We start from the raw sequence: 15,404 nt of genomic DNA on the forward strand, positions 1-15,404 counted from the left end.
ACTGGTTCGAGTAAGTTTACACTTTTAAACCTCGCATTTGTGAATTCAATATTAAACGCGAGATATAAAATTGTAAATCCACGAAAAACCCGTACAATCACCGACCTATAGCACTAAAGAACAATATTACAATTATAAAAGAAAGATCATTGCTTCTTTGCAAAAAATACAAATTTACAAATGAGTCGTTAACTATCGTATCTGTGTTTTATTGATGTTAGTTTTATGTCTGATTATCATTATTAGTGGTTTTTATTAATCTGTTCGTGTTTTGCCGTCACTCACACTACTAAGTTGTTGTTCGATTACTGGACAGTACGTGGCACAGATCGACTAATAAAGCGAACTTGCTGATTGATTATTCAACAGCGCAGACTTTTATATTACACTATGGCAATGATTAAACCCAAACTTACCTACAACGTGATATTTCAACCAAATTAACAGCAACCTTTTTAATGGTCTCTACAGTTTACTAGATATACAGTTATACACGGACAAGGTCAGGTACAGGCACTGTAGGTGTGATGAGATAATATCCACGCGGTACGAGAGCCGTTCGAGACGATTACACGATGGTTCAATCCATGGAGGTACATTTATTTACCTACTAGATTAAATATTAGCGACACTTAAGCCAACGTCTTCAGAAAAAGGTCAAGATAAGGTTAAGATAAATATATTAGCCAGGCATTAGAGGAAATATCAAAATACAATACTACCTTCAGTATATATTATGTTAAACACTGAGTATTCCCTGTTTTTTGACAATTTCTCGGGAAGTACAGGACAACACTAATCACACGGTAGTGTAGGAAGAAAAAGTTAATCTTAATTAGTAATTATAAATTGGTGCGTTGGTCAATACAATACTAGAGATGAAATATAAATAAAACGTGCATATTTCAGTCTTAGGATAAACAAATTATAAGAAACAGTGCAGAGCACGAAATGAAAAGACAGTACACAGTCCCTGTAGAGGAACTGTGGACAGTACTACACGCAATGCCATTGTGACGTGTTTTGACTTGATATCATACATTTATAGATTCTTCGCCTTGCTCAGACTCCGATTTACGTACGTCTAGCGCGCACAAGCCATGAACGCACATTTTCTAAAAACGTTTGAATGTAGGACGTTTTCATCCCCGCTTTCCATATTTGCCATATATTTAGAGACAACATTGTGAAGTTGTCTGATTTGGTTAATCGTCAACGGCATTATATTAAAAATCCTGTATTTGTTTCTTACAGTTAATGGGCTAATGGGCCGTTGCCAATTTTATGTTGAGTTACTGATGTGATGAGTTATATAGATTAGGATTGAATAAAAGATCCACATTGTTTAAGTTCAATTGGTTGTAGCCATATTGAGGATAAGCACTACCCATAGATGTTATAAGACACCTTACTTAATAGATATGGCATCCAGCCACTACCTGACGTATGAAATGATCTAACCGGCTATAAAAGCGACACACCGTTGCTTTACTACAGCAATAATGCGATGTTAACAACTGACCCGGCTAACTCAAAAAAAACTATCTTACTGCGGAACAAAATATGTTTTTACCGTCGACGCCAGGGTGTGAACACTTAGCGAATAGACTCAATTATTTTCAGTATTAGATGAAAACAAATATTTCTGTATTTCGTAACGATTTCTTTCAAATCGGCACAAAATACCTAATATTTGACACTAAAATGAAATGATAAGAGTATCGTTATTTTAGTGTTCGGTGATGGTACGCAGTGGTCTGAAAATAAAAAGCACTGTGTGATATCCCGTTGATTATCGAAATTACTTATTTATAGCGAAACACAAACGCGCACGTGATAGTGAAGCACGATTTTTTGTTCATCGGTGGTGGCGCTGTTAAATATTTCCTACGACTCTATGTACGCTGCTAATGATATCCTCGGGGGCGGAGCTACGTCAAAAGACGTTCCACGTTGCTACGACGCGCACCACTGTACGTGCATTTCTATGGGCTCTGTGCGCGCTGCTGTGGAGCGCCGGTCGAGCCGGTGAAAATTCGAGAAAACAACACAAACTCAACTTTGAAGCAATCCCGAACAACCAAATTTATATATGTTACACACGTAGGGCTAATCTTGTTACCCTGTTCAGAGGAGTCTCAACAATCATCACAAAGTACCGTTTTCTGTGAGTTTTTGGTCTTTGATTTCACCGCGAGGGTTGCCAGGCGGTAGATATTGCCCGGATGTCCGCCCCCGAGGATATCTGCTTACTATGTAGAAAATCGGTGAAGAAATAGAATAGAGAGAAAATGACGCAGTATCCATCTCACGTGTATTTGTATTATTTATATATCATTAATATCTAGTTACTAGCAAAAACCAGGGTATACAACTGGTACACATACATATATTTTATTCCACAAAACTCTTAAAGCAGAATGTATCACTGATCTAACATTTTTACCTAATGCCCTTGATATGACCCACAAACTGTTTGTACTTATACTGTTGGACAATATTGTTGTAGTACAAATAAAACACATCTGTAGTGTATAGTTCATGCAAAAGAAGGGCGAATCCATACATGAAAATAAACCAAAACAGAAAAAAAACACCAAGACAAAAATAACTTGACGCCCTCTATCATATCGTCGGTAACATGAATATTTGTCACGTATGATTCAGCTACTTTGTCATTAATGTCCGTATTATATACATGTATAGCAAAGTTGGGTGACGAACGAATGGGTTCTCCTAAACTGATATAAACTATACGACTATGTATGTGTGCATTCGATACAAATGCTTTAAGTACAACCAACTTAATTAACTTTGTATCCCACCATTACTGTGTGTGTAGCTTATATAATTATGGCGCCTATCGTGGGGACGGCAGACATTTTGTATCACTTAGATACATGTTATGTACCTTTACAAGTGTATTTTCTTAGAGTAGACATTTTGTAGTACACATTATTGTTGGCAAATCTGGTCAGGACTCTTAGTGTTGTTTTTTTCAGTACATGTATAAGATTTTATATTATAATTAATTATTCATTTTTTGAGCACTGTGAATACTGCCTGTAATTTATAGGTTCATACAAGCCTTATGTTTAACCATCTGTATACTTTTTATCAACATAGGAAACGGTTCCTATTGTGACTATTAGCATCATGGCTTCTCAAGTAACAATGACCGTTGAGGATGCGGCCTCTACTGTTATGGTGGATCATATTCCTACATCATTGGATCATCATCAGATGGTGAAAATGTTGTCAGAGTTTAGTGAAGTTGAGTCTGTATTAACCTTTGAATACGAGACTAGTAGACATACATGCTGTGGGTTTTGCCAGTATCAGGATGAGGCAATTGCAAACCGTGCCATTAGGGCATTGCATGCCAAGGAGGTTGGTGATGGGAAGTTGTCTGTTTCTAAGCGTCCGGCTACTATGTGGTCTCACTTTTCACCAGCACACAAAGTTAGTGGTGGTGCTGTGGGTGCATCTGGTGATTTTGCATTGGCAGAATCTGCTGGTGATGGCCAAGTTACACCATTCTTGTCACAGGAGAACATTGCAAAAATTATCCAACTCCTGAAGATGGTTGGTCATAAGGTTATTGTTAGTGATACTAAAATAGACTTTGATGTACATCCTGGCAGAAACCCACCCACACCGCCACCTCAAGTGATGAGATCAAGTAATGGTAATATTGAGCCAAGTCTACACGTTGGGCAACAGGGGACAATTGTTGGTTCACCCTCTATTATTCTCTGTGATCCTAAAGCGAAGGGTGACACAAACTTCGAGTCATGGAAACATGAGATACATTGTTTATTGAAAGATAAGGCATACATAAACAGCCAGGAACTGCTCACTCCTATTATTCGCAAATCAGTGAGAGGTGAGGCTGGACAAGTTATCATGCATATGGGAACTGACCGCACCATGTAAACAATGGAACACAAGCTTGAAAGTATATATGGTGTAGTAGATACTGGAGCTCTACAGAGGTTCTACAATAGCAAGCAGGAGGAGGGAGAAATAATAGCTACATATGGTTGTCGACTTGGGTCTGACATCCACAGTGCTTATGAGCCAGGTGGAATTGCTGTATTGGCCATTGATGATGTACTACGGACAGTTTTTTTGGAAAGGCATACGAGATTACAGAATTAAAAACATCTCCAGACATCGTTATGAGGCAGCAACGGGATTCAATGAATTGTTACGAATTGTCAAGTTGCTGAACAAGAAGTTCATGGGCAACCTAGCACACCAATTGCTAATAGAAGACAGCAGGGCCAAGCACACCAGACTACCACTTCCATGATATCTGAGGACAGTACAATGGTCCAGGAACTAGTTGCTACGATGAAGACCTTACAAGATAGACTAGCTAGGTTGGAGTTCGGTGGCAGTCAGGAGCCAGACAGAGCTAGAGAATCTGAAAGGAAGCAGAATCTTCAACCTTGGCAGGGACATAGTGCAGAAAATATTCATGAACACAAAAGGGAGCAGGGTGTACAGCAAAGGCCGCATGGGCTCATCAAATGCTGCAACTGTGGTCAAGGAAAGCATGTAGTAGCTACTGGCTGTAGAAACCCAACCACAGAGCAACAAAGTTAGAAGTTTAAGTCAACAAGTAATTTACAGGGTATCAGGAATACAGAGACTAAATCTATTCTGCTTGGTAACGATAAATCTTTTCTGAGAAAGATTGTTGGTAATCCAAATAAAGAGACTGCCTTTGTCAATGGTGTATCATGTACCAGTCTAGTTGATGCTGGCCCATAGGTGACTACATAAAGAGCATATGCTTGATTGTCGAATCAGGTCCATTACCTTGGGATTGATATTAGTTTAGAAAAGTTGATATAATAGGCACTTTGTAGAGGGTTTGTCATGCTCTCACGGGAGAACAACATTGTAGAAATATTAAATGCAGACAAAAGACAAAAAAGTGTAGACATACATCCCCAGGAATTCTAATTGACGCAGGTATGAAAACACGCATTTGACATGCTAATAGATTGTTTGACATCACCACCAATCTTGGCATTCGCTGACTGTGATTTGCTGTTCGAGGTCCACACAGATGCCAGTTACACAGGACTGGGTGGGGTGTTATACCAAGAACAAGAAAGAAAGAAGGGAGTCTTTGCTTATCCCAGCAGAATTTACAGAAGTAATTACAGACAGGTTTCATGATTATCTCTATGGTAACCAGTTTAAGGTGGTTATGGATAACAATCTATTAACCTATGTGATGTCAGCAGTGTCAACATACAATTTTACATTCTAGTATAGACCGGGAAGATGTAGTGATGTAGATGGGTATTCCCGACGACCTCATCCTTGTGACCAACACAGAGCGGTCAGTCAAAAAGTCTTACAAGATGTCATAAAAGCGATTTGCCAATACCATATTGTAGCGTCAACTATAGACAAGCTCTAAACGAATCACTACCACTAGTTGAGTAAGTATGCAAAGATCCTGATGGAGTGTACAAAACAGTTGAGAATCCACCTCAAGGCACAAGACTCTTACCATCTATCACCATGAAAGAGTGGCAAAATCAAAAACAGAAAGAGCCTACAATAGCGAGAGTCATCCACTATCTCAGACAGAACAGGTGCTTTAACTTTGCAGACAGAATTATTGAGAGTGCAGATGTGCAGTTAATGCTGAAGGAATAGGACCACTTCTAGTTTAGAGATGGTCTATGATATTGTCAACGTACTGATAGTAACGGATAAAAAACAGTTAATCCTCCCACCAGAAAACCGTCAAGTAGCCATGGAGGGACTTCATGATAACATAGATTTAGATCTTCTACTTTCTAGGTTTTATTGGCCACACATGACGCATGATCTGGATGAGACGATCAGAAATCGTCCAAGCTATATTAATAGCCAACAATAGCGCCAATGGTTAGTATCCACCGTTCTCAACCCATGTAGCTCGTGTGAATGAACTATTTGACTCCTGAAGAGCACAAGAGTTGGAAAACTTCATCACCCCTCATGCTTTTCCCCAACGCTTACCCTCGGACCAGGGCAGAAATTTTGAGAGTGAGGTGATTTGTGAGCTCTGCAAGATTTCTGGCATACAGAATACCAGAACAACTCCATATCAGCCACAAAGAAACGAACAGGTGGAGAAATCTAATCGCACATTTTTAGGAATGCTAGTTACCCTCAGTGATTATCAGAAAAGGATTTGAAATCATATGTCGCGCCGCTTGTTCATGCCTATAATTGCACCCAGCTCGTCACTACTGGCTACTCTCTATATTTCTTGATGTTCGGGAGACACCCTAGACAACAGATTGACCTGTATTTGGGTATAGAAGTAGTTGTTGAACAGAAGGAAAATGATAGTGAATTGGTTGTCACAGAGCCAGCATTACAAACTAGCATGGAAACTCAATCAGAGACTTCAACCCTGGAGTGCAGTGTAATCCTGATGAGGCCAGAGAATCTGATGTATTGGATACATAGGTGTCTGACACTCAATTGATCAATAAGAACGATTTATCCTCCTGACCGACTGACCAATTCTCAACAAATGGTGACTGCAACGTCTGATTGGATGGCGAAAGCAGACTTTCTTATGCAGTGAGGAATCAGGATTCTGAAACTGTTCTGGGTAGTGCTATATTGTAGTAGTGATATAATAGATAGTGTTACCAAAGAGTAAAACAGCACTTATTTTGGACATTTGTTGTCATTTTGTAATTTGGTGGTGTAATGTTAGGACGACATTTCTCCTAGTGGGGGAGTGTTTGGCAGTACATAGTATGGTGTTGGAATGACTATGTTTATGAAGTACTTGCTGATCTTGTATATGATGGAATATCATTAGACGAGTAATTTCATATGCAAAACAAAATTATAGCCTGCGAGTTATTTATCAAAATCTAACACTTGGTGGCGCCCTACAACCATACAATGAGTTGCAGAAACATACACACTCAGAATAACACCTAAGATTTGAAAAGAGTTTGAGCTGGCCAACATGTTAATTTTTTAATGTGGTTGATTACTGGCATGTTGATTTCCCATTTTTGAGCCACGTTTTAAAATTTGTTTATCATTTTCAAAAAGCAATCTCGTCATATGTTAACATTGTCGTCTATGAAGTTTCAATTACTTGTATAAGCCGCCATATTGAATCTCGCGGGACTTGACATCATCTCGCAAAACACGGCAATTTCATGTGGTTTAAAAATTTAGAGAAAGCTAGATTTCAGACACTTTTCGAAGTCGATTTGTTCGTGGTCAAACTGTATCACAGTCACTGTAGTGTTCATTGAGTGCACATCTTACAGATTTTCTGTTCCGTTGCCGATATTTTACAGAAAGACGATTGTGTACGTCTTGACTTGCTTACGATTGTCACACTACTGCACGAGTGTCGGTCTTCTGGTGTTTTCGCGACCGATCACGTGATTCGGGTCTCGTTTTTTATGTCGAATTTCGCAATATTCAATATTTTTACTCAATAAAATTACAAAAGTTTTAATAATTAACTAAATAATACTTCAAAGGACCAAAACTATGGTTATATAGAAAACAACAAAAAATATCAAAAGTCGCCGCTAGGTGGCGCAATGACTAAAAGACGTCTACATTACATGAGCTTATTTTCTAAGTGTACACACTTACATTGTTCTACTTAAATAGTTTTTGAGTTAGTCGGATAAGTTGTTAACATCGCATTATAAGCGGCAGTACAGCAACGCTATGTCGTTTGTTATCGCCGGAAGAAATCATTTTGGATGTTATGACACTAACTTTAATTAGATACAGAACGGCGGCTACGCATCTAGTAACAACCATGCATCATAAAAATTTATAGAATATAATGCGAACATTCGATATTGAGCCCGGATGGGTGAGTTCATATATAATTTGACATAGTCTGTTCTTTAGTTTTATAAACGACAAGAATGCACGGAAGAGAGTGGTACGTGGTACAAGCACTAAACAAATAAATGCAGGTCACATGTTCTATGTGGTCACATGGCGTATTGGGCAGTTGGAGACGTGTCAAAACGTCCTACATTCTTTTTTCAAAGTTTTCAAAACGCATCAGGATTTGTACGCAATCGAGTCTAAGCAAGTCGAGAAATCAAGACATGTATGAGTTCGAGTCAAAACACGTCACCATAGCACTGTCTTTTCATTTCTGCAATTAGTGTTGGCCTACACTACCATGTGATTACTGTCGACCCATACTTCTGGGAATTGTCACAAAAACAAGAAATATTCCGTGTTCCTACAGTTTAACATATGATTACTAAGGCAGTTCTATATTTTGATATTTTTGCTAGTGCAGCGCCTACGTACGCGTGGGTTGTATATTTATCTTTTTTTCTGAAGACGTTGACTTAGGTGTTGTTAATATTTAATCTTGTAGGTAAATAAATGTCTATGGGTACCTCCATTATTGAACCATCGTGTAATTAGTTATAAGTTTGTTGTAGTTGGTGATTATACTTCATACATACATTTTCATAGAATTTATCTTAAGCACTAAAAAGCTATTCTAACCAAGTATGAGTTAACTGAGTAACTCCGGTTTCGAGATATATATATATATATATAGCTTGTTGAACTCGATGAACTTTATTCACACTTAAACCACGCATAATATAATCGTTCAACCATTGATATTTTGAACTTCCTCAAATACTATCGACTCGCACGGCACATGTACCTCGTGGATAATGTCTCATCTTATCTACAGTGTCTAAACATCACTTCGCTCTTATATGTCGGTATATTTAGTCAACTGTAAATAACACTAAAAGGGTTCCGTTAATTTGGTTGAAATATCACGTTGCAGGTAAGTTTAATCATTGCTATAATATCTGATACGTCGCGCACTTGTGTTCTGCTTGTGTATCCCCACACACACACAACCAAGCTGTCGTCAAATGACTGGACAGTACGTGGCACAGATCGACTAAAGCGAACTCGCTGGTTGATTATTTAACAGCGCAAACTTCTATAGTATCTTATATTATATTATATTGATTATTATACATCTGTCACCACAACGCCATTTTTGTGGAGCCCGGTCCGGTCAAGCTCTGGTGGCAGCCATGTTTATTTTTATAATTAGAGCACGCTTACGTGTGTAATCATTCCACATTTGTAATTCGCATTTCCTAATATGGTAGGATGAAATTACCCCGTATAATACCGCACAATTACGGCACGCTGTAGCTTATGGCGTTACGGTGACAGATGTATAATAATACGTTATAACATATCAACGTTATTATTGTGTCAGCTTTTCGTGATATGTGATTTCTCAATCAGTTTTTACATTCGTAAAGTAACAAAATTGGGTTTTACATTTAGCGTACTCATATTTGTCATTTCCGAACAGACAAACCAAAAGAACTGGTGTACGCATCTAGTACCAAACAGAAATTTGACGCGCTGTGTTTTGACTACACCATGCACACCAATCACACATAAAAATGATATAAATAAAACACAGATGCGATAGTTAACGATCCATTTGTAAAGAAGCAATGTTCATTATAAAATTGTAATTTGTAATTGCTCTTTCGTGCTATGGATCGGTGAATATACGGGTTTTCGTGGATTTGCGATTTCAAATCTCGCGTTTACGATATTCTATCCACAAATGCGAGGTTTAGAATGTAAACTTACTCGAACCAGTAGAATAAATACATGCTAACTGTACTTGTATAGTAACAGTGTTTTCATCTATGTATTCAGGTATAGAATTATATGTAAGTACGTCTCCGTCCCTTAGAAACCACACACATGATATAGTATGTGTAAATGGTGGTATTGACCAAACACCTTATCGATAGCATTATGATAAATGACAACCTCGGTACAGTATGTCTCATTATTGTGTATTCTGTTAACAGGGTGAATTATTACATTCATGGTGTTTGCAATTGTACAGTCCCCATTGAATGTTGTCAGTTTCGACTAGCGTCTAATTACTCAGCAATGAAATATTATTGGAGGTCATGCCACTGTAAAATAAAATTTCCCGAGGTTATGTGGTAACGACATTCCAATGTCAACCAAACTTTAACTTTTTAAAATGTGAGATAAGTTTATTAAATATCAAATTAAATTACACTATTCATTCCATAAACAAATTATATAATTTTTCAGTGCGAGATAATTAGTCATATCTGCATATTATAAATCAGGTAATTTGAAGCTGACCTCCATCACTTGTTATTCTTTATTCGATTTTTTCACTAAATGCAGTAGAATCACATGCAACATAATACTTCTGTTTATTTCACTGATTTCTGACTTGTGTTACTGGTCCCAGGTAAAATTTATTTTTGTTATAAACAAAGTATGACAAGGTTGTCTGTCGTTAGTTACTACACGTACGTATTATTATTTACAGTGCTGGTTGTAGTAACAAAAAATAACCCACTTGTACTGTTAGTATGTATTGCTCAGCTAAACAAGTCATCTGACTAAATTAACACGTATTAAAGATTGTCTGCTGTAGATGGCGACGTAAACAACATGCTAAATACATTGTTTGTTTAAACGAATTTCGAATACGCGCTGCGCGAAAACCACCAACCCTTTTAGTCGATTAACGATAAAACCCCTTCATTTTAATAAAACCGAAGTCACGACACTGTTGCAAAGTTCGCATCGCGTGGTAAGAAACGCAGTCAAGAGGTTCTAATATATGTTAAACTGTATTTTCAATGATAATTCGAATCTTGTGTGGTTTCTGGTTATCGAATGGCCAAGTATATAATAAAAATATAAAATATTAATGGGTGATTTATAATATGGAAATGCATGTTACGAGATATTTTAATTAGCCCAGTTGATACACAGATACACAAATAAATGTAGTATACGCATGTAGAATCAGTCAAATATTAAACACAATCAACAGTATAGCTATGCTGGCTGTAAACATAATTAGCTCATGAAAATAATAAGTTTTTGATACATAGTATTAAATCATAAAGAACTCGCTCAGAATATTATAAATCATAATAACCAACCCCACCCCAAATTTGGTATATTGGGGGGTATATTTATTGGTGCTTGTTTGTGTGTGCGTGTGTGAAATGTCACGTTCACACTTACTGTGTCATCGATATTAGTGAATTAGACAGCGAGGAATAACAGTGTTGTGATTCATCGTGATATTATAGTTTGTTATCTTTTCATCACATCGTTCGTTATTTACTTTCGTTTGTCTTATACCTGTAATGCATAATACACTGACTCTAATCGTATGGCAGGATGTCCATTTAACTGTAATTTCGTTGCTCAATATATTGACCAACAATTTTATGACAGTCAAGAAAATACTGCCACAAATTTAATATGAATAACATCTAATCCAAAACACACACATACAAGACGTGTATGTATTTATTATTGTATTTCAAATTCATCAACAATGAATATAATTTAACACCAAACAATATTTATAAATAATACAAGTAGATGTTGATGATGGCGTGTTACCGGCAGCTCTGGTGGTGAGTAAGAGGTGGTGTCGGTTGGGTCTACTCTAATGGAACAAACAAACCTATTTGTAATACCAAACCTATTTGTAATAACAACCCTCTTTGTAATAGCAACTCAACTCTATTTGAAATAACAATTAGTCATATTTGTAATACCAACCCTCTCTGTTGTACCAATCATTTTGGAATAACAATCATATTTGAAATAATAATCAACCCAATTTGTAATAACAATCAACCCTATTTGTAATAACAATCAACCCTATTTGTAATAACAATCAACCCTATTTGTAATACCAACCATATTTGTATTAACAATCAACCCTATTTGTAATACCAACCATATTTGTAATAACAATCAATTCTATTTGTAATACCAACCATATTTGTAATAACAATCAATTCTATTTGTAACACCAATCATATTTGTTATAACAATCAATATTATTTGTAATACCAACCATATTTGTAATAACAATCAACCCTATTTGTAATAACAATCACTTCTATTTGTAATACCAACCATATTTGTAATAACAATCAATTCTATTTGTAATATCAACCATATTTGTAATAACAATCAACCCTATTTGTATTACCAACCATATTTATAATAACAATAAATTCTATTTGTAATATCAACCCTATATGTAATAACAATCAATTCTATTTGTAATACAAATCTTATTTGTAATAACAATCAACCCTATTTGTAATAACCCACCCTGTTTGTAATACCAATCAACCCTGTTTGTGATACCAACCGTATTTGTAATAACAATCAATTCTATGTGTGATATCAACCCTATTTGTAATAACAATCAACCCTATTTGTAAAAACTATCAACCAAAATTGTAATATCAACCATATTTGTAATAACAAACGACCCTATTTGTCATACCAACCCTATTTGTAATAACAATTAATCTTATTTATAATACCAACCATGTTTGTAATAACAACCAGCCGCTTTTGTAATAACAATCATATTTGTAATAACAATCAATTCTACTTGTAATACCAACAATATTTGTCTGGTAAATAATACACAGTACTGCCGCATATACATGGATGGCACATTGGTCTGAAATTTGTCCAAGACAAGTTCGATCTTCTTGATTTGTAAAGACTGGTAAATACATAATCATTGTTTTCAACTATAGCTATTATACCAAATTTGGGGTTGGGTTGATTATTATGATATATATTATTCTGAACGGATTCTTTATGATTCACTAACATGTATCAAAAACTTTATTATTTTTATGAACTATATTTATCAGATTATGTTTATAATTTTGATTGTGTTTAATATTTGGCTGATTCCACATTTATTTGTTTATTTTAAATGTATACTTATTTTGTTGACCATATCCAGTGCACCTGTATATGAACTGGGCTATTTAAAAATAACTCGTAACATGCATTTGCATATTATAAATCACCCATAAATATTTTATATTTTTATTATATACTAGGTCATGCGATAACCAGAAACCACGCAAGAGTTGAATTATCTTTGAATTTACAGTTGTACATATATTAGAACCTCTTGACTGCGCTTCTTACCAGGCGATGCGAACTTTGCAACAGTGTCGTGACCTCGGTTTTATTGAGGACGCTAAATTAAAATGAAGGTATTTTAACATTGCTTGAATGAAAAAGGCGGTGGTTTCGTTTAAACAAACAATGTATTTAGCATGTTGTTTACGTCGCCATCTACAGCAGACAATCTTAAATACGGGGAAATCAGATGACTCATTTGGCTGAGCAAAACATGCTGTCAGGACAAGTGGGTTATTGTTCTACTAAGATAGCTCTGTATATAATAAAACGTGCTTGTAGTAACTAACGATAGACAACCTTGTCATACTTTGCTTATAACAAAAATAAATTTTACTAGGTTCCAGTAAACCCGTAACACAAGTCAGGAGTCAGTGAAATAAACAGAAGTATTATGTTGCATGTGATTCTACTGCACTTAGTGAAAAAATCGAATAAAGAATAACAAGTGATGGAGGTCAGCTTCAAATTACCTGATTTCTAATATGCAGATATGACTAATTATCTCGCCCTGAAAAATTATATAATTTGTTTATAGAATGAATTGTGTAATTTAATTTGATATTTAATAGTCTTATCTCACATTTTAAACAGTTAAAGCTTGGTTGTAATACCAACCCTCTTTGTTATAACAATCAGCCGTAATTATGATAACAATCAACCCTATTTGTAATACCAACCCTATTTGTAATAACAATCAATCCTATTTGTAATACCAACCATATTTGTATTAACAATCAACCCTATTTGTAATACCAACCATATTTCTAATAACAATCAACTTTATTTGTTATACCAATCATATTTCTAATAACAATCAACACTATTTCTAATAACAATCAACCCTATTTGTAATACCAACCATATTTCTAATAACAATCAACTTTATTTGTAATACCAACCATATTTCTAATAACAATCAACACTATTTCTAATAACAATCAACACTATTTGTAATACCAACCCTATGTGTAATAACAATCAATCCTATTTGTAATACCAACCATATTTGTAATAACAATCAACTCTCATTGTAATAACAATCAATCGTATTTGTAATAACAAGCGGCCGTATTTGTAATAACAGTCAACCCTATTTGTAATACCAACTCTCCGTGTAATACCAGTCATATTAGCAATAACAGTCAACTCTATTTGTAATACCAGCCATATTTGTAATAATAATCAACTCTATTTGTAATACCAGCCATATTTGCAATAACAATCAACTCTATTTGTAATACCAGCAATATTTGTAATAATAATCAACTCTATTTGTAATACCAACCATATTTGTAATAACAATCAACTCTCATTGTAATAACAATCAATCGTATTTGTAATAACAAGCGGCCGTATTTGTAATAACAGTCAACCCTATTTGTAATACCAACTCTCTGTGTAATACCAGTCATATTAGCAATAACAATCAACTCTATTTGTAATACCAGCCATATTTGTAATAATAATCATCTCCATTTGTATTAACAATCAACCTACTTTGTAGTAACAATCAACCATATTTGTAATAACAATCATCTCTGTTTGTAATAACAGTCATATTTGTAATACCGGTCAACCCAACCTGTAATACCAACCATAGTTGTAATAACAATCGACCCTCTTTGTAACAATCAGCCGTATTTGTGATAACAAGCCTATTTTTAATATTAACCCTATTTGTAACACCAATCATATTTGTTATAACAATCAATTCTATTTGTAATACCAACCACATTTGTAATACCAATCAACCCTATTTGTAATACCAACTTTATTTGTAATAACAGTCAATTCTATTTGTAATACCAACCATATTTGTAATAACAATCAATTCTATTTGTAATATCAACCATATTTGTAATAACAATCACTTCTATTTGCAATACCAATCCTATTTGTAATAACAATCAACTCTATTTGTAATATCAACCATATTTGTAATAACAATCAACCCTATTTGTAATAGAAACGCTGTTGGTAATAACAATCAATCGTATTTGTAATAACGATCAACTCTATTTTTGATAATAATCAATCTTTTTTGAATTAACAATCAACCCTATTGCAATACCAACCATATTTGTATTAACAATTAACCCTATTTGAAATAACAACCATAATTGTTAAAACAATCAACCCTGTTTGTAATAAAAAGCAACTCTATTTGCAATACCCTCCATAATTGTAATAACAATGAACTCTATTTGTAATAATAATCAACCATATTTGTAATAATAATTAACCCTACTGCAATACCAACCATATCTGTACTAACAATCAACCCTATTTGTAAAACCCTCTATGATTGGAATAACAATCTACCTATTTGTAAA

This window comes from Saccoglossus kowalevskii, chromosome 5 (assembly GCF_978046115.1).
Source record: "Saccoglossus kowalevskii chromosome 5, keSacKowa6.1, whole genome shotgun sequence".
Classification (NCBI taxonomy): Eukaryota; Metazoa; Hemichordata; class Enteropneusta; family Harrimaniidae; genus Saccoglossus; species Saccoglossus kowalevskii.